We start from the raw sequence: 21,410 nt of genomic DNA, 5'->3' as shown, positions 1-21,410 counted from the left end.
GATGGATATCAAGTCTTTTGGGCATGTGCCGAGTGGTGTACTTGGATTATATGATTTATTTTTAGTTTTATGAGAATTCTCCATGCTTATTTCCCAGGTGGCTGGGCCAGGTTAGCATTGCCATCAACAGTGATGGGTTCCCTTTCACATCAGTGAATGAGGGTTCCCTTTCACTCACATCTCTTCCAGGTTTTGTAGTCAGCTCTTTTGTAGACCTTTGCCATTCTGACTGGGCAAGATAAATCAACTTAGAGTGTATTCTTAAAATTTATACTTGTTTTCTGTAGCAGTGACAGTAGTCCCCAGATTTATTAGCTTTTTCATCTAATGGTAAGACATTTGCAGCATATATTTTTCAAAGTACTGAGTATACTGTAATATTAAAATAACTGTTAGTACAAGCCTCAGCAGTAAATAATAATACAACTAATAGGTAAGGTTCTGCATAACTCTTTGTCACTGCTGTTGTAACTGAATTAATTTACAAGTGAACAAATGATGAAAAACAATACAAGAGCTCACATCATTGCCCCAAAGTGTGTGTCTGTCCACATGAATATATACAGATTAATAAATGTATGATTTATTTATGTATATATGCTTATAAGTTTACACATATGTTTAATTTTGAGAAACCAGGGAATAGATAAAATTTTTGTATGGTCCTTTAAGTTTTTTCTACTACAGTGTTGTTCTAATATGATTTTATACAAAATATTACACTTCCTAGTCTACGCTACTCATCATGTTAAAATTAGATAAAAAATCAAAATTATACACCTTTATTACCTAATCTAGATTTCCTGTGTATTAGAAGATACTGTTGCTACTGGAATTTTATTAACAAAAGCCTCAAGCAGATGCTTTTCAGTTGCAATACTGTCTTTATGTGGCATTTAGGCAAAGAGCAGTCCCATTTCTTTACTCAGTATAGGCTTCACATCACTAAACTAGCACAATCAATGATGGCAGTGATACGTTCTATGTTCATTGCAGTTCAAACTTTATCATCCATTTTCACTTAAGAAAATTATGAAGACAAATTATCATCAACTGTATGATTTTAACACATGCCTAGAGAGAAGGTTTGGTCCTAGGGTTATGGCAAACATTTATTTTTTTTGGTTTATGATGAATGATCATTTATGTATATGGCATATCTTAAATACTAATGGATGCTTGGATTGGAGAATATCAAAAGCATTTGATAAAACTAGAACATCTTATAGGTACCTGACTACATCTTATAGAAGTGCTATTAAAATTTATAATATTCTCATCTATCTAAAGAGGGACCTAATGGAATTCTCAGAGTTATAATAACTAGAATGTTCAATAAAGATGAGGGTAAGAATAAGTTGCATATTTGTTGTATTGCATATTAAAACTTGACCTGTCTGGTTATACTTTATTAAATTACATTACTTTGTGGTGTTTTGTTTCTACTAATGTCTGGGTACTATGTGTGTGCCATGGCCACGAAGGCCAGAAGAGGGTCCTGGATACCTGGGAACTGAAGCTACAGAAGGTTATAAATAGCCCTGTGGGTGCTGGGACTCAAATTGGAACCTCTTTAGGAACACCTCTCCCGTTCCCAGCATTCTTAACCGCTGCACCCTTTCTCTAGCCCCCAATTGTGCTTTCTTTTCTTTTTCTTTTTTAATTTTTGAGATTACAGTTTTCTCCTTCCCTTTCACCCCTTCAAGCTTCTTCCAAACACCCCTCCCAACTCTCCTTCAAATTTATGCCCTCTTTTTTTTTTTTTTAAACTAATTGTGATTGCATACAAACTATTCAGTCCATGTAGTGGTACCTATATGTATGCTTTCAGGGTTGACCATTTGGTATCAGATAACCGGTTGGTGTACTCTCCCTAGGGAAGCCACCTCTCCTGTTCCCAGCAGTCTTTAATCACAGGTAGTTCTTTGTGCAAAGCTGAAGCTTTGTGGGCTTTCCTCCATCTAGTTTGGCATGTTCCTTGACCATCTAGTTTGGCATGTTCCTTGATGTTGTTCAGTTCACATTTGGGCTGTAGTCATGTGGATGAATATGGTGTAGCCTCTGATATTACTAAGAGACACAGTCTCACAGTCAACTCCCTGATCCCCTGGCCTTGCAATCTCTCTGCCTTCTTTTCTGAAATGTTCCCTGAGCCTTAGATGCAGGAGTGTGTTGTAGATGTATCCATTGGGACTGGGCTTCACAACTCGGCATTTGATTGGTTGTAGTTTTCTGTAGTGGTTTAATTCTATTGCAAAGAGAAGTTTTCTTGATGAAGGGATAAAGTGTAAGGGTATAAGGACAAATGTTTTTAGATTACTGCTGGGGATTATGCGAGTTGGCAAATTAGTGGTTGTGGAATTTTCCAATACCCACGACTTCCTTAGTTCTGGGTAGCTAGCTAGGTTTCCAGTAGGAGGCATGGTCTCCCTCTTGTTGTGCAGGTCTTAAGTCCAGTTAGAGAGCTCAATTGTACTTTAAAAAAAATTTTCAATACACATTTTGGTAATGTTTTCATTCTCACACAACTTCACTGTCTATTGAAAAAAACCTGAATAATAAAACAAACAAAAAACCAAGAAGACAAAAATGCAACAACATAAGAGCCAGACCCTAGAAACAACCTAGAGGCCCCTCAACCGCAGAGTAGATAAAGATACACAATGGAGTATTAATCCGCTCTTAAAGACAATGACATCAGGACATTTGAAGGCAAATGGATGGAAAAAAATCATCCTGAGTGAGGTTATCCAGACCCGGAAAGATAAACATGGCTTGTACTCACTCATAAGTGGATATTAGCTGTAGACTAAAGATTCCTCATACTGGATTGCCATGCCCAGCCTACATACAAGGGGAGTTGCTTACTCTTACTGCAACTTGACATGCATTGCTTCCTTGGTCCCCCTGGGAGGCCTGCTCCTTTCTGAACAGAAACAGAGGAGTGGATTGGGGGCAGGTTTTGAGGAGAGGAGGGAGGGGAAACTGCAGTCCGGATGTAAAATAAATAAATTAAATTAAAAAAGTGAAAGCAAAATGAGACAAAAAGCCCACCAAAATACACTAGAGTCAGTTTTTCATTGGCCAGCTACTTCTGGGTATGAGGTCTGCCTGGAGTGTGGTTGATATACCCCATGATACTTCATTGGAGAAAATTGATTTTCCCTTTGCTAGTGGATTGTACTTTTTAATATAGCTTCCTGTTTACTTCACATTTTTTTTTAGCTTTAATAGCTGTTTTTTTTAAAGGAATGGTATGTTAAAGTTGTAAAAGTAACTTAGAAATGTCAGGAATACTAAGTAAGAAGTTGATGCAGAAGATGTGAATACACTCATACACATTAAAAATGATTTTTAAGATTTCCTTAAGGTAGAAAACTGTTTCAGATCGTTTCATTGTAGACTTACTTAACATGTAAATTACTACACATAAAATTGATTTAAAATGAAAATTAAAAATACAACATTGCAGTGTCTTTCCCATGATTCCTTTGGGATTTACCACTGAAAACTAATATTGGCACTATGATTTTTGCCTTATTATTTCTGTAAAATTTTTATCTCTTGATATTTAGACTAGGACAATCATGTTTTTTGAGATTATACTATAATTACATTTCTCTCTTCCCTTTCCTCCCTCTTAACCCTCCTATATAGCCCTTTCCATTCTCCTTCAAATCCATTCCATCTTTTTTCATTAATTGTTATTACATGCAGAAATGATTGTGTATACTCATATATTTTTCTAAATACAACTTGCTCAGTCCATATAATATTACTTGTATATATTATTTCATGGCTGACCATTTGGACCTTGATAACCAAATGATGTGCTCCTCCCTAGCAATCAGGATGTCTGAAAAATTCACAAGGAGTCTATTAACTATTTGACTAAAAAATAAATACCTATATTACATGTAATTCTTTGTATAAATATGCATGTGTAGCTTTAATGAACTTTTCCGAACTGAGCCAAAGACCATCTAACAAAAATTCCAGTACCAGACATGAGAAGTCGTTTTGTGAGTTGTTGGTCAAGGTTGTTCATCCTAAAACATATAAACTTTTGTTTTTGCCCTTGTTTGCTCCCCAGAGGTAGGTAAGTCCCTAATGCTGAAGGAATCATGCACTTCAGACTCAGGGATCAGAGACCTCTGAGCTGGAACTCACCTGAATGCCTCTTTCCTGAGGACTGGCTTTCACGATACCAGAAGGTACCATGCAAGCCTCCAAAGGAGTGAAGCAGCCAACAGTCCTACCCAGCTCTGATGCCTGTGAACCACATCAATATATGTCATGGCACTATATCCCTAATGGTGCACTAGTGGTGCACATAATTTGGTGGCAACCAACAAGTCTTTCATTGGACTTGAAACCCACTAAACACGAGTGGAAACATGTCTGGAAACCTAGCGAACTACTCATTGCTGCTGAAGTCAAGGTTTTTGGAGGAGAATCTACCACCTCTAATTTACTCAACCAGCACAATCCCTAACAATCTTTAAACATTTTTCCTTATAGTCACAGATAAGCGTAGTCTTCACTCTTCATCACAGAATATTCTTTTTTGCAACAGAGACCACTTCTAAAAACCACAACCAATCAAAATGCAGAATTGTGTAGTGATCCCAATCCCAGTGGAAACTTCTTCCAAACACTCAATCTCAAAGGCTTAGGGAACACTGTGGGAGTTACATGGTGGAGCGGTCGTAAAGGACAGAGCATCAGGGAGTTTGCTGTGAGACTGTCTCCTCATCAGAAGCTACATCTATGAAGTCTCACCAGTACAAATGCCCAAATGTGAGCTGAGCAGGGATGGCAACAGTGGACATGCTGAAGTGGACTGAGAAAATCCCACGAGGCCTCCACCCCAAACAAGACTAGCTAGTTGAGGAAAGCTAGGAGTGGACGACTTTTTTTAATAGTGGTTTGAGATACATACAGACTTCGGCAAAAAGTCCAGAATAGCCTTCTTTCTCCTGCTTCTTCAGCTGTTCCCTCAGCCCCAAGTCTTGTACTCCATGGTGCAGCTGTCATAGATAAGGCCATAGAGATGTAATTAAATCAGATCCACGTTTGAGGACTCTCTCTCTCTTTTGTTGTAGATTCTGTGTGTACAAGTGTAGAAGAGGACACATCCACAGCTACACCATGAGCTGCTGTTTCAAGTTTGCATTTACTGCTAATATGTGTTTCAGAGTCCCCTCTGGCTTTTAAAGGCATGCTGGTTATTTTTTTTTAATCACTGGATATATGCCAATCATTAGTGGGACTTCACTCTGTTAAGGAATAGATGTATTTCCAAGTTGAGACAATTGTGAGTAAAATTGATATGAACTTGAGTGTAGGTTTTCATATAAGTTTTCAGCTATGTTTGGTATCTAACAGAGCATGGTGGCTGTATCATAACAGTATATTTACTCAAAGCAGATATTGCCACTCAGGCCTGTAATCTCAGTTCTTGGGATACTGGAGCAGGACAACAGTAGTAAATTTGAGGTCAACCCAGGCTATGTAGTGAGTTTCTTGCTAACCTGAACTATAGAATAAGACTGTATTAAACATAAATAAACCTAGGCTAGGTTTACTTTGTAATAAGTTGTCCAACTGTTTCCAAAACTGGCTGCATTATTTTGTATTCCCGCCGTCAGTGAACAAGTTTTCCGTATTGCTCTGTATCTTTGCCTGTGTCAGATATTGTTGGTGTTATGGATTGTAGCCATTAAAATGGATGTGTAGTGGCATCCCGTTGTTTTAATTGCCATTCCCTAATGAGCTACTGATCCAGGTTGAGTCCCTTCCCCCAACATTCATGTGTAGGAAGGCCTGACTTCCACTACCTTGGTGATATAATTTAGAAAGAAGATTTTCACAGAAATATAATCAAGTAAACATGAGTTCTTAACAATGGTTCTTATGCACTTTGACTGTTTTCCTTACTAAAGGGAAAATTACATATAAACATGCAAAGAAAAATGCCATGAGGACATGAAGACTGTGGTCTCCAACCACGCAGAAAACTCCAAGAAGGAATCATCCTGCCAATACTTCAATTCCAGCTTTTAACTGGACCATATAGAAGTATGGTATGCGCATTTCTGTTGAGTTAGCCATCAATGTTTTCTAGTTAGCCCTAGGAAGTTAATAGACAGGTGGTGTCAAGGTTCTTTTCCTATGCTTCTTTCCATCTTCTTTTCTTGTTTATGAGGCATCTGCTCAGATCTTTTCTCTATTATAAATTTGGTTGTTTTCTAATTGTTGAATTTTTCAAGCTTCTTGCATATTTTGGATAATCTTGGTGAGATGCAAGATGCAATTTTGCAGCTATTCAATCTCCATCTCTGATTAACCCTTTCATTCCTGTAGTTTTCCACAGAGCAGAAGATTTCTCTTCATAAAGTTCAGCTGATCAATTTCCCTTAATAAGATTTGCCTTGTATCTAAAAATCATTGTCAATCTCACAGTCACCTAAATTTTCTTCTTTGCTTTCTTGTATGGTTTTATAAGTAACAGTGAGGAACTTAGTCTTTGCTTCATCTTGAATTAATGTTTTGTGAAAGGTTTATTGTCCATATCTGGATTGACTTGTTAAAAGACTCATTCATACACTGAACTACCTTTATTGTTTTGTGAAAAAATATTTGACTCTTTTTACATTGGTGTATTTTTGGTTGCATTTTCTTTTTTCTTTCTTTTTTTTTTTGTTGTTGTTATTGATCAGTTTATCTCTTCTTCAGCAGTACCACACTGGCTTGATTATTGTAACTTTATAGACATCTTCAAGTGAGAGAGCATCAGTCTTTTGATCTCATTCTTTCCCTCAGTTTTATGCTCACTTACTGTATCTTTTGCCTTTTAATTAATTGATGTCTCTAATATAACTTGCTGGGATTTTGTTTGGGAGTACCCTGAATCTGCAGGATAGTTTAGTGAGAGCTGACATCTTACCAGATTTGTATTCCTATCCATGTAGGTGGATTACACATCATTCATTCACTTAGATCTCTTAATTTCATTCATCAGAGTTTGTAATAGTCTTCATGTAAATCATGAATACATATTGCTAGTTGTTTACTTCTCTAGTTGGTGGCAGGAGCCGGGAAGAGCAGGGCCGCAAAATGAGGCAGACTAACATTTCATGTAATAGCCAACTTTATTCAGACTATCTATACCCTGAGGGTTAACAAGAGTCACCAGAGTAAAGTTTACAATCACAAGGACAAACTGCATGTGGCAAAAACATGTTTTTCCATTAAGGTATATGAATAACATTAGGTGAAGTAACTCACTTGTATCCAATATACCTAGGAGGAACACAGAAACACATTCCAAGAACAGTGCGGTGTTTTGAAGAAACAGAAGTCACAAGACTTGAGTGTCATGTTTTCTTGGAGTTTTCTCATATTACTCCATTCTTGGATTGTGTTCTGACAGTTAGCCTTATACTAGATTATTTTAATTATTTAATGTCAGAATGACTAATTTTTATATAGTAATAGGAAATAGTAAAGTAATTTTTCATCTTCTAAAAGTATATCATTATAAGTTATAGTCATTTTTGTTTTGTACCTCTGAGGAGTGGTTGAGAAGATTTGTATTGAATTGTATGTGTCCTGACTTAGGATGACAAGTGATTGTAAAATGAGTGAGGTTCTTCTAACAGTTAGAAGCATCAATGGAATGTTCCAATATCCTTAAAAGTGTGACATTTAAACAGGAATAAAGTCATGTATAATTTAGTTATGTAAAATGCTGATGCCTTTATTTAAAACCAGGTACCTAAGTTTTTGAGAATCCCCCTTCAAATATTGATTTAAATGTTAAATTCTCAGAAGATGAGGAAGATATTATGTTATTAAATCCTGTGTTAGACCAGAACATTCTCTAAGATTGCTTTCGATTTCTTAAATGTAAATATCAAGTGTTCATTTGAAACAAGAAATCTACGTTTTCCTTTTCTTATTTTTGAGCATGTTTTATCTACAGTCTCCTGGTTGATGTCTTCAAGAATTCTACTTTTCAGGTTTCCTCTTTTATTCACAGTGCTGAGGATGGAGCTCAAGACAGTGACCATGCTAGGCAAGTGCTCGACCACCAAGCTACATCATCAGCCTTTACTTTTTAGTTTCTGTAAAACCAAATAGTCTCTATAAATCTGCAACATATTTGCATTTACATGATTTTAATCACTTAGTATTCCTGATAAGATCTTGCAGATTTCTGTAATTTTAATAGAGACTTTTTAATTCTTAAAGTTCCATTTATTTATTGTGTGCGGGCATGTGCTTGACATTGCACATGCTCTGTGGAATATCAGGGGACACATTGTAGGAGATGGTTCTTCACTGTGTGGGTCTGGGACATCTAACTCCGTCCATCTCACCCTAAATGCTTTATCCTGCTGAGCCCTGTCACTGGCCCACAGTGCTCCAGTTTCTATATAAAGAAAAGCTTAAAGAATTTTCTTATATACCCCACAGTTAGGCCAATTGCTGGATGTTACTAAGAATAAATATATAAGGCAATGCTGATATTTTGCCTAGTACACTTGTGATAGTCAAGAAAACAACGAGTGAGAGTCACTTGCCAGTTCCGTCTTGACAACTATTTCATAAACAGGACTGGCTAGGGTGAGGCATAAGAGTAGAGAACAAATTTGGCATGGTTTTATTTGTCTTTGGTATGAGCCTTGGTTATGATTAATCACACCAGAGTTTATTGGTTCTTTTACTCAGAACATTTTAGATGTGTGTAATCTCTATGATATCTTCTCCAAAGTCTGTAGCATCTTCTCCGATGTTGCTTAATGCTGTGTAGATGTGGACTGTCCAGGAATGTGGCAGCAGAAGAGGTCAACATGAAGTCCTTCACTGTGCTTATATCTGTAATTAGAGAATGAGCTATCCTTACCATTTGTACCCTTAGACTGACCCGTGGGAGAAGTGAGGCTAAAGAGAAAAAGCTTACTTATTTGGGATCTTCGTTGTTGCTTTTCTTGGATCTCTGCTGCTCTGCCTTGCACTTCACTAGTTCCCCTGCTTTCCTTGCAGCCTGAGAAACAATTGCTAGCTCTCTAATATGCGTATTTGTCAAATATTTTGTAGGAGCAGTGTGTTTGGGGTGTCATATCGTTCAGTTTGGATTATTCATTCTATCCTTTCTGTTTGATTCTACACTGTATATAACCTCTGGGTCATGCTGTTCCTTTTGAATGAAATCAAGTTACTTTGATAGGCAAGACACATTGAGAATAGTGACTCCAATCCATTCCAGCTTGTCTTCCAGTTGCAGTTCTCTTTTTCATCTTTTCAGATGGATGCAGAAGAAAGAAAGAGGTTTGAGATAAGAAGTAACTCTACCAAGCAGGAGTCTAACTCCAGCAGCCTTCCCTCGGCTTTTTAGAACTCTACTTGGCTGTTTTCACTTACTGTCACTGTATATCTCAGTTGGGTCTCATGACTAATGACAGGTACATAGAGAGTCATTCTGCAGCAAGAGGAGCTGAGGAATGGTCACTCGTGGAAGCTATGGAAGGCTGTCTCTTTAGGAGGAAAATCCTGCCTTATCCCATCACAACATTTTGCTAATCTTGCTGGTAGTTCCATTCTTTCTGGGTCCCTTGAAATCTATCCTACCACGTAATCATGCTTAATCTTCAGTCTGCTTGCAGGGTTTTCATGCCAAGTAGTTGGTCACTGAATTGGAAATACTGTGTTTCCTTGGCCTTCTTTGAGCACCGTGTCTGTTAACAGTATGTATGGCATTCTGTTTCCATAACTTGGCTGTGTTTTGAGTTTATACACTACTTCTGAGCATTGACTGCATGTTATATTTAATGGCTTGATATTTCTTCTGTTAACATATACTTTTTGAGGGAGTTGACCCTTTGCTGGACTGCTTTACACAGTCTATAGCATGGTACCTGAAACAGAAGAAACAGTGTTTTGTTGTGGAGTGAATGAATGAATCATTTCTTTTAGACTTACACTTCCAAAAATATCTTTGACTTATTTTATAGTTTTTACTTGTCCAGGGATTTACATAGTATATAACTTATTGTTTGTTTTGCAGTGCTTTTCTGGATTCAAACCCAAGTCCTTAACACCTGCTAGACAAGCCTCTACCATTAAGCTAGATTCTAAACCCTGTAAGTTTTATTTTGGAAGCCCTTTTAGTATTCTAAAAGTCTATGCTCTTATAATCATTTCCTCAGTTGAATTATCCGTATCTCTAATTAATTTCATTTTCCAAGATGGTGTTTGAGTGCATTTCACAGACTGGTTACTTAAATGCTCCTCTTAGAGGAAAATATGCTATAATTTCATAACATACTTGGGCCTGTCATATCCTTGTCCTTAGAGGTTCCTGCCTGTGTATTCTCCACTCACCCTTTCTGGTTCAGATTCTGGATTCTGCCCCTCTCAGCTGCACCTTCACATAAAACTGTCTTTCTCCTGTTGTGTATATATTTTAACAGATCAGTACATAACATCTGATCCTTACCACAGAAGTCTACAGAAAAGTTTCCTTACATTGGAATGGTTGGGAAACATTGTGTTTTTGTCATCTCTATTAACAAACCTGGTTGCTCACTGAGTATCCCTAATAAATGTTGAGTTATCTGTCACTTTCTTCTTTTCAGAGCATATCCCACTTTAAGAAGTACCACACACGCACTTCTATAATATTATGGAGTTTTGAGTTTATTTTCAGGACAAAATGTACCTGCTTGTGGAAGTTCAAAGACTTTCTTTAAAAGCATGTATACTTTTGAATTTGTGTTATCTTTTATCTTCAGAAAACTGCATTTCTAAAGGTCTGGGAAAATAATTTTTAAAACCAGAGCATTAATAGCATTACCTTTGCAAAAATGTAATCTCTTGCTGCATTTTTACAAATTTAATGTCTTTTTATACTCATGTGTGATGAAAAGGAAAGAGTGATAAAGGAAGTGAAATAAATCATTTTATGTAAACAGTTAGAGCCAAATTGTCCACAGCTGCCATTTTTGAAAGTGAGTATAGTCTAAGAGGCAGAGCACTGTAATGTAGCACTAAGGAATGCACACTAACGGAGTCAGAAGCCTCAACTTACCTTTGGTGGTTTTGTAATGTCAAACAATTGTTGAAGTGTATGGCTTGTGATCTTAAACTTTAGAAAATACTGCTAAATGAAAGCGACATTATGGAGCAGTGAGTGAGTGTGGGGCACTTTAAGAACCTCTGCTGACTTGAGCTATAGCTCTTTGCAAGTTACTAGTCACTGCCAGTTATGGTATATGAGCCAAGTGTGAAAACACGTGCCTCATGCAGGGTTTGTGTTTTTCTCAATCATCACTATAAATGGAAGTCTTCATGTCACATGAGAAGCAGCAGCTACTTAGACGCACACATTAATTTACCAAGATTACTTCTGCTTATTCCATTGAGTTTCCTAAGTCACTCAATAGAAATCCCTTGAAATTCATAAGGGATGTTGGAGAATATGTTGAGACCCTTACAAAAGCTTTATGGTCCATTCGCATGGAAGAATTTAGAGACTTATATGTCTTTATTTTCGTTTGTAATTTCACAGAATTTCTGGCTTCTGTATGCTTTATATTTGAAAACTGGGAACTCCTGGACCTTGTTTTGTAAATGAAGAGACCAACAAACTCTATTGTTTCTCCTTTACCGCATGCTGCCCCTAAAATGAAATGCTTTTTTTCATACTGTGTTTTAGCTATAGAAAGACAAAACTGAATGGAGAATGGTAGTAGCTATTTCTGACTACCCTGAGTCAATGTACCAATGTAAATAAAGTCTTAACTAGCAGATTATGTTTGAAAAAAAAATATGACTTAGAGGATACTGTAGGACGAACTGCTAAACTGTCTTATTAATTTAAAAAAAAACAACCTGGAGCCAAATATTGGGGTGAAAAGCTGAAAGATCAGAAAAGCAGAAAGAAACCAGCCATGTTCTTACCCACTTGGATATCCTCCACCAAAGAGACCTACTCCCGTATACTCACACCTATATGCCTTTCTGTTCTGCCAACTCATTTCTTCTCTTTGCCCAGCTACATTACTTCCTATTCCTGCCGAGCTCTGTCACTTCCTGTCTGTCTGTACAGACCTCCAGGTCTTTATGGTTAACTAGTGTTGGAATTCAAGGCATGTGCCACCACACCTGGCTCTGTTCCCAGTGTGGCCTTGAACTCACAGAGATCCAGACAGATCCCTGCCTCCTGCATGATAGGATTAAAGGCATGTGCTACCATTGCCTGATTTCTATAGTGGCCGGCTTTTTCCTCTGATCCTCAGATAAACTTTATTGGGAGACGAGGATAAAATATCAACACAGAATACATTTTATGTCAGGCTTTTTGGACTTTTCATACAGACTATCTGAATTTCCGAAGTATTAAGTTTTCTTTAAGTAATGTGAGCTGAGTTTTGTCATGGTGATAGGTTTTTAGTTCCTCTTGTTCTACATATCTTAAGAATACACATTAACATGGCCTGAGGCACGCACACATAACTGCTATGTGCAATAAGACATTTAAGCCAGTAGTTCTATCAGAGAAGAGAAAGAAATATAAAATATTATTACAAGTATAAAATATTATTTCAATTTCCCTCTTCATATTTATTTGTGCCTGCTATTAATTACTACTAGCTGCCACTTTTAGTCTTATTTTTGAAATAAATATTATCATTGATAACATGATCCCAAATAACTATTTTTAAATATTAAACAAAAATAATTAAAAAAAATCTGACCTATAGAGAAAAGTATAAACCTAGGAGCTATAGTAGAGATGGGAAATGAGGGTGCCCCGTCAGCCTGAAGGAGAAGTGGCATTTTGGAGAGACTGGTTTTCTTTTCTCTCAGATTCAGTCAAAGGTGAATTGTATGGAAGAGTATTATTGTAGTAAGGTCAAAATGTGGTAATACATTTCAATATTAAGGAAGCAAAGTTGTCTTACTCTTAACTCAAGTGTTTACGTGGTCCAAGGATAATGACTATTTCTAGATTGTAACCTGGCTCAACTTTGGAGGAGGACAGTTATCCTCTGTATGAGATCATTTTAAAATTTCATAATTTGAAATATAATTGGTCACTAGGTGTTGATAACTAGTCATTTCATTAAAAATTAAAATATAAAATAATCTAGAATTTTGGAGTTACTTTTTTTGTATTTCTCTTTTGATATATTTTGTGGCATGGCTTCAAGTTTGGTAACTCAGCCTGTTTTGGATCCCCTGCCCCCCTTGATTTGTTATCTTAAAACAACAAAAACCAGTTAACTAGCTGAACGGTGAAGGATGGTACTGTGTATATTTACTTATTTTAGATGGATTTCTGTTGAAATAATGTCATAAATGAATATATGCTTCGGTTTATTTTTCAGCATGTTTTCTATTTGGTCTATAACTGTGTTGTGAATTGAACAGCTGTATTCCGTTCCTTGCAGTCATTCTCAACATCCAGCCTTCAAATGAGTGGCAGTCCTCTGTGTAGGTCTCTTGTGACTGAGTGATGTATTCTGTTTTGCTGTGGCAGTTCCCACACAGTCGCTTTTGTTCTTAAATATGTTCATTCTCTATAGTACTTTCCACCCCTGTATGTATGTACAGGAATCACTTCACCCACCACCGAATTGCAGCCACTGCTGAGGTGGAACGCAGCACCTGTTTAACAGCGCGCTTTCCCCTAGGTGCCGGCAGCGCAGAGGATCTTGTACATGGGCCTGTACAGAAGGTCTTTCTCCACTGTGCCATCTGCAGAGTGACACTGACTAGGAGTACCACATAGACTGTAAGTTTCTTGTGTACCCACCGTAGACTGGAAAACTCAGTCAGAGAGAGTAACAGATAGCTGGGAAGCATCCTTGACAAATCTGTGGAGGTCAGGTAAACTTACTGCTTCTCTCCCTGGCTCTAAATGTGTTTTTTGACCCGTACCAAGTTGAATACCACATAGATGGATGTACCACTCTTTGGGAATTAAATCATGAAAACCAAGAGAAACTAAAATATCTTGGGGTAAATTCTTCACAGGCCAAAGTCTAAAGGAATCAAGTTGTGTTCAAGTTTTTAAGTGTCCAGAGCATTCATGTGGCAATGGAGCCATGTTGTTAAGGTTGGCCCTCAGCATTACCACAGAAGCTTCTTCCTCAGCCATGCTAGGGGAGGCCTGCCTGTTGGTGCTGATGATGCCTGATGAGAGTTTTGAAACGACACCAGTATGTGAGGGGCTTAGTTGGGGTCTTTAATTTAGAAAGACCAAGTTTGAACTTAAAAAACAAAAATATTTTGAACCTAGGCATGGGAGAAAGGAAGCAGTTAAATATTTAAACAATGTATTTGGTCTCTGTCTCCCATTTATTTAATAATTTTGTTTATATAACCAATTTTAAAATAGTACTTTCTTTAGTATTTGTAGTTTGGGAAATTTATTCATTTTATTTTATAAAAAAAATCATTAAAAAGTTTTATTTGAGAAGAGTCTTCAAAAAAATGACCAGAAAGACTTAGCCTAGTGGTGGTCGAGTATGCCTTTAATTCCAGAACCCAGAGGCAGAAGCAGGTGGATCTCTGTAACTTCGAGGCCAACCTGCTCTACGTAGTGAGTTCCAGGACAGCTGTAGCTATAATAGTGAAACTCTGTCAAAAAAAAAAATTGTATTGTTATACTATCTGTATGGGCATTTTCATTTTAGTATTTTAGTATTTTTTGTTGGTTTGTTATTTTGTTTTTTAATTCAATGATGTGATTTACTGTTTGTTTATTTTCATTTATTTATTTTTGAAGAGCCTTTCCACATTTCTATGTAAAAAGAAATCAGGGCCCCTTTATCTTTCTAGAGTCTTAATCACAAATCACATATTGTCACTTGATTTAAATAAGTATCCATTCTGAACTGTAAATTGAAGACATTTCTCACACATCTGTATCTATAGAGTCTCCCTTACACATGATTAAGACTAATTTCAAAACAGCTTCATTATTTACTTGTATAATGAAGTAGATAGAAGAGATATTTCTAGAGACTCCTTGAATCTTTTTGTTGAACATAGGTAAAATTCCATGTATTCAAGTTGGTGATTTATATTATGTTTGGGTGCGAATTTCTTCTAGTTAGAATATTTGTGATAGTTAACAACTAAGTGCTGTGGGTGTAGCAGTTTTTCTTCAAGAGACTTTATACTGTTTCTGACTTTGTAGTAGAAAAACTGTGTTTGGAAATGCAGGATTTTTTTTTTTTAAGTATGCTTAATACAACTTTCAATAACTTGTTTAATCAAATGAATTAGAAAAAATACTTTATATTCAGAGTGAAATTTTATTTAAATATTACCAAAATACATTTTAATTTTTAGCTCATTATTTGTATAGACTTAAGACTTAATAAAGGGCTAAGTAATCTTAATATTTTAAAGTATACTGTAGATATATTACAGTTTGTCTCTCTAGCAAGAAGGCAGTATCAGTTTATGAAATATTAAAATTGCTTTCACTCCTGCGTGTTCTAAAAACACATAAATCATAACTGTTGCTCAATATTTCTTTTTATTAGCACTAGAAGGAATAGCAATGTTTCATATATTATTTAGATTTGTTTTGTTTTTTAAAGGTCATCATCCATACTTGTCACTGACTGAGTGTGTTCCAAATTATACAGGATACCGAAGTTTTATACTTAGTATGTGGTAGTGTAAGCTTGACAACTTACTATATTCAGTTTTTGACTATGTGAATCAGATATTAAAATGTAGCTCTAATTTGTGCAATTTCAATGGGGGGTTTAGGTGGAAATGCATTGAGTTCATGCCTGTATTTCTTGAACTTAATGGAGATGCCCTGCTTTTGAAATCACAGCAAACTGTGTTTTTCAGATGAGTTTGGAGCATTTGTCTAGTTATCTAGACATTATTGTCATAACATAGAATAAATGACAACTGTCTCTATGTGATTGTTCTACAGGAAAATGAACTCCTCTAATTGACTCTGAATGGCTAGAATTGCAGTTGGGATTATTATTAAATTAACATGCACTTCATCGTTTGAGACAGAAATAAATATTAGGATAAGAATAACTAAACCTTAATGAATATGCAGATTTATACTCTGCTTGTAATTTTCTATTTGTAATAAGAAAAAAATGAAGCAGATGCCTAAATAATAAAAAATGTTAACTGCTTAAATGATAGGTACTTATTCACCTGTCAATAATGTTCTGGAAACATCTTGCTATCATGGAAAACTTGAAAAAGTAATATTAAGTAATATTAGGACCACAGTGACACTGCTGAGAAAATAGAAGGCCCAAAGTAGGAAACTTTGAGAGGTAGATTTTATGTACATTAAATTATTTTTAAAACAATGTATGTTTTAAATAATACAACTCATATTTTTTTGAATTTTTAAATGTTATACACCATTTCCATCTTTTGAGTTAGGAATATATTTTACATTTGTCCCAAACAGGTGTAAAATATATATATGATATGTTTTAAAACCAGATATTTTTTTTTTTTTTGGTTTTTCGAGAATTTCTCTGTGTACTTTTGCTCTCCTGAACTCATTGTAGCCAGCTGCTCGAATCACAGAGATCTCTGCTCTGTGTGTGGATTAAAGCGTGCGCCAACCGGCAAAAACCAGATATTTTTAAAAAACAAATTATTGTATTTAATCAGGAGGTGAAGCCTTTCGGGTGTTTTATTTACAGAGTCACAGAGATATGACTTTGCTCTGTATTACTGTGTAGACTGTTATTTTTATAGTTTAATTACTTCACTTGGGGAAACTTTTGCATGTTATATCCAATTTTTGTCATCTAAAAGATAATTTATTTTCAAGAGAATAATATATGCAATTGTAATTTAGATATCTTAGAAATAAATGTTAAGGGCTTTTGTTGTTAATTGACTGATTCCAGATAGTTTTAAGTGAATCAAAGGAGATAAAATTATACTTGACTATCCCAGTCTTTGAAATTCTTATTTTATGTACCAACTAATTTCTGCTTATTTTTGTGAATGTAGCATTATTTTCAGTGTACATATCATTAATTTAAAATTTTTGATGTGTTTTCATAAAAAGTCACTGGTGCCACAAACCTGATTATAATACTAAATTGGCAAACATTTATTGCTTTGTTAATTTAAGGATAAAAATCACCATGTGTCTTGTTGATAATTGTGTGTAGATGTATGTATTTGTGTGTGTGTATCAGCTTTCTAATGTATTTTTGTAGTGCAATCTGGAATCCCAACTGTCATATGTAGCGACTTAATCAAGTGTAAATTGCTTAACAAGTTTAAGGTTTTTGTTTTGTTTTGTTTTGACTGTTAATTGAGTATCATTACACCTACCTCACAGGGTTGTTGTGGGGAAAATAATAAACATACTTGAAAGAGTGCTTAGCATCTGCTACATGTGCTGTCTGAAAAGTGTGTGCTGCTAAAACCTGTAGTCTCCCCACACCAGTATGTGAGATGAAATCCAAATGCCTGTCACAGTGCATGAGCTGAGCCTCCTTAGGTCTTCCGCCCCTGCGTCCCTGCTTCCAGACTGTGTGTGATTGATGTTGAAGTCTTAGTAGTGCTTTGAAAAACACAAAAAACTGTGTGTGTGTGTGTGTGTGTGTGTGTGTGTGTGTGTGTGTGTGTGTGTGTTGTTTTAGACCATTGTCCATCTGTGATCTTCTGAACCACTGGGCCCCTGTCCTCTGTCCTGCAGCCAGCTAACACCTCCATCATCATTGTGGGTTTTTCTGCAGTAAGAAGTCTCCTAGCTCTTCTACCTCCCATCTCTGTTTGTATAGGTGACCCCCATCTACATGAGCCTGTGGTTATTCCTAGATTATTATTATCACATGTAATAAATCATCCTTATATGATTAGTGTACATTTATTATAAAGCAACTTTGATGTTTCTGTGTTTGTAAAGTGGATTCCCAGCTCCATATAACCACATCAAGGTTCTGGTTGTCTATTATGTCAGTTCACTTTGCTTATCATTTTGCACCATAATGACTCAGTTAAAGAAATGGACTACCCAAGGGTTTGTAACCACAGTGGCCTTATTCTTTCCTGTCGTTGTACCTGCAGTTCCATTCTGATGATTAATTTTTTTCTGTCTTGATAATAGACTGTTCGGGACTTTTATCTCATTTCCTTTTTTCTTGTTTACTTGCTGATGCTGCTGGCATTCTCTATTGGAAGGAAGAACGAACTTACGTGTGGTATAGGTCGGCTGGAAATCTACCTAAGTCCTGCTCCTGTGTCTTCAGCTTCGCCACTTTGATTTGGTCACCTCTTTCCCTTCATTGCTGGGCTTCTTGGTCTTTGTTGTCCTCTGACTTTTATTCTGAAATTGCCATCTTTCATTGGCAACCCTCTGTGTAAGTAAGTTTTCAAGGGAAAAAAGCCAGTACCAAGTTTCTGACAACTGTTGTTAAATCGTTCTTTTACAGTTTCATAAGTGTGTGTAATGTGGTGTGATTGTCGCCGCCTGGCTCACTGATCTTCCTCCTACTCCTGTCCCTCCTTCCTCCTACACCCATGTCTTTGTGTTCTTTGGGGCTTACTGAGCTTGATCAGAATAAAATTTATTGTCTTATGATGAGGTTTAGGTGTGTTCTTATGCTGCTCAGGCCAGTTTCAAACTCTTGGGTTCAAGACATCCCATTCTGCTGCTGGAGGCTTGTAACATAGCTTGTACACATTTCTTTGCACCACCTAATTTTAGGAAGTCTGTTCATTTTTAAGGCAGTATCCCACCCTCATGCTTTTATATCTTCTTTATTTACTATCCCCTTCCTTCCTTCCTTCCTTCCTCTCCCTTTCTCTCTCTCTTTTCCTCTTCTTCTCTTTGCTCTCCCCAACCCTGTCTTTTTCTCTCTCTTTTCCCTACTCCTAATGAATTATCACCCCCTCCACTGTCCTTTAGGATGTAAAACAGAGTTTCCTTTCTGTTTCTCAGTGTATAAGCTCATGTCTCAGACTATGTGCTTACACTTGTGAATATGGACTAAAGACTACCTGGACAGTTACCATATGGATGCCCTGCCACCCCTCTTCTAGCCATTAGAATGTAGTATTCTCATCTTTGAGCCATAGCTGGAACTGAAAACTCCTACTGAGTAGAACACAGAGTGTCCAGTTACAGCCAAGTCCCCAGACTGAAGCCGTAATAGGCAGCTCTGTATTCCCTGGATGTCCTTTCTTTTCTGTCATTCCATGCCTTTCCATATGCCCGTGTGTCACCGGAATGCCCTTAACCCTTTATCCCTAAATGGGTCGGTAGTCTTCACTTGGTTTTAGTGACTGAAATGTTTCTCTCTGCTTAGAGCCACATTATTATATAATCAGCAGTTCCCCCCCCCTCATGGCTAAATTATATTTTTGAGACAGCCACTAAATCGCTTTTTAGTGAATCTCTCACTGCTTGGGACTTTTATTGGTTTGGTGTACTATTTGCTGAAATACTAATTGACTATTAAAAAGCTAAGGCTGATAGGTATTTTTTACATAATTAGTAAATCAGATCTTACTTCTTTTCTTCCTTTAAAAAATGAGGGGCAAGAACTAGCTTTCTGCCTCCTGGTTTTTTAACCCTGGGGATTGTTCATCATCACTTTTGGCAAATTTATTTTAGCTTTTAGTTCATGTTCGTGTTGTTGTGTTTTTCCCTCTATGTTTACATTATTTAAAAATATCCTAGCTCATGGGTTTAACGATGGCATTAGCAGTGAGTGGATTTTCAAAGTGTTCCAAATAACTTTAGTTATAAGTAAAAGTAAATTATCACATAGACATCATTGTTCTTTTTCTGTTAATTGATGTTTCCTTCAGTTTCAAATCCTTGATGGCCTCAGATTTTATCACTAGATATGATCAAAAGTGACTTATGTTTAGTAGGCTACTGGTCAACTAGAGGGCTATTTATGAGATAATAATCATAATAGGAATTAACTAGAGTTAGAGTCTTTGAGAACAGACTGCTACTTTAATCAGGCTTCATTTTTCTTACTATTTTGAGTAGTTGCTAAAATAAATTGTCTCAGTTTGTAATGAACCTCTAACCTTCCACCATCCCCAGTTGAACATCAATAGGTGTGTTATTTAGGATGGATTTTCAAATACATAAAAATTAGATAATCAAAAAATGAAGCCAGCATGGTAGTAGAGATCATTGATAAAATTCTCCATGTGCTTTAAGCTCTCTGTTTGAAAGTTTCAAATGAGTACAAAAAATACAATAAGCAGGGAAATGTTTTTATTGTACTTTTAAAGTTTAAAAGAATATAAATCAATATTCAATGAGGTGTGCTGGTGTCTTCTTTCCATTTTGTTGGAAGTGTATTTTTAGATTATTTTCACTCACTTACACCCCCATCACCACTGATACTGTCAAGTTGCATTGTCTTCTCCATATGCATTTGCTGGTTAGGGCCTTGGGGAATGGATAGCAAACTGTAGATCCGAGGCCCAGCTACATCTCACCTGGAGATGATGACCTCTCTCGGAGTACTTCCCTATCATCACTCTTCTTATGCTTGGGAACCTTTGTAGTCTCCCCCCCCCCAACAAGATCAAACAAACTATAAAATATAGCAATGTGATTCTCAGTTTTTAAGAAACACTTTATTTCTGTGTTCCCCTCCTCAAAGTTGAAATAATTCAAGCATTCTATTTATTTTGCACTAGCAAAATGAATTATAGCTTTTTCACTTTGCATGCAAATTCTGTTAGGAAGAAAGGGGTCCATTTTTTCATGTTTTTTTTTTTCTTAGTATATTGAAGAAGCCAGAAATAAGAAAATTTAGGGGTGTGCATGTCATATGTACCCACTAAATTATCAAATACAAAAATTTTGCAAGGTGTAGCACATTGTGTGCACTTCAATTTCAAGCATTGGGATTTTATTCTTTATAAATGACTTGTTCTCAATTGTGTGTGTTTTACAGGATTTCATTTTAATAGGTTGAATAAAATATTAAAATAATTATAAATAATACCAAATATCCAGTTCTTCCTTTTTTGTCAGTCCTAGATACTTCATATCCAAAATCCCTTACTCATATCACGTAGGGAATTGACACTTGATATCTTTCTTTAGAGATACTCTCTTAAGCTTTAATCCCAGGTTTCTCACTGTTGCTCAGTACTCTGCCGGTGATGGCTCATGTAGGTTGTCTGCAGCCAGATGAGGACAGTGATTCTCCTCCCTTCATTTATCTCCCTGGTGTCAGTTACTCCCGCACCGTGGTGCATTTTGTGCTCAACACGAGCACTGCCCCCAGCTCTGACTTGGACTTAGAGGGTTTTTAAAACGAATACACAATGTTGAGAGGAAAAGTGTTAGGAGGGATACTGAGGAGTCAGAGGGGAGGGAATTGGGTGTGGATTTGATC

General features: G+C 36.5%; 1 protein-coding gene across 8 annotated transcripts in view; it reads left to right on the top strand.

Moving 5' to 3' along the window:
• Nova1 (NOVA alternative splicing regulator 1) overlaps nucleotides 1-21,410 on the top strand; it is a 123,032-nt gene that overhangs the window by 42,861 nt on the left and 58,761 nt on the right. For 3 of the 8 annotated variants that reach the window (XM_028882710.1, XM_028882708.1, XM_028882709.2), the window contains exon 3: nucleotides 13,704-13,804. The exons of the other annotated variants lie outside the window; for them this stretch is intronic. The gene's annotated coding sequence lies outside the window, so the exon portion shown is untranslated. The remainder of the gene's footprint in view (nucleotides 1-13,703; nucleotides 13,805-21,410) is intronic. 8 annotated transcript variants of the gene reach the window in all.

This window comes from Peromyscus leucopus, chromosome 14 (genome assembly GCF_004664715.2).
Source record: "Peromyscus leucopus breed LL Stock chromosome 14, UCI_PerLeu_2.1, whole genome shotgun sequence".
Classification (NCBI taxonomy): domain Eukaryota; kingdom Metazoa; phylum Chordata; class Mammalia; order Rodentia; family Cricetidae; genus Peromyscus; species Peromyscus leucopus.
This window is presented reverse-complemented; position numbering and strand designations above follow the sequence as displayed.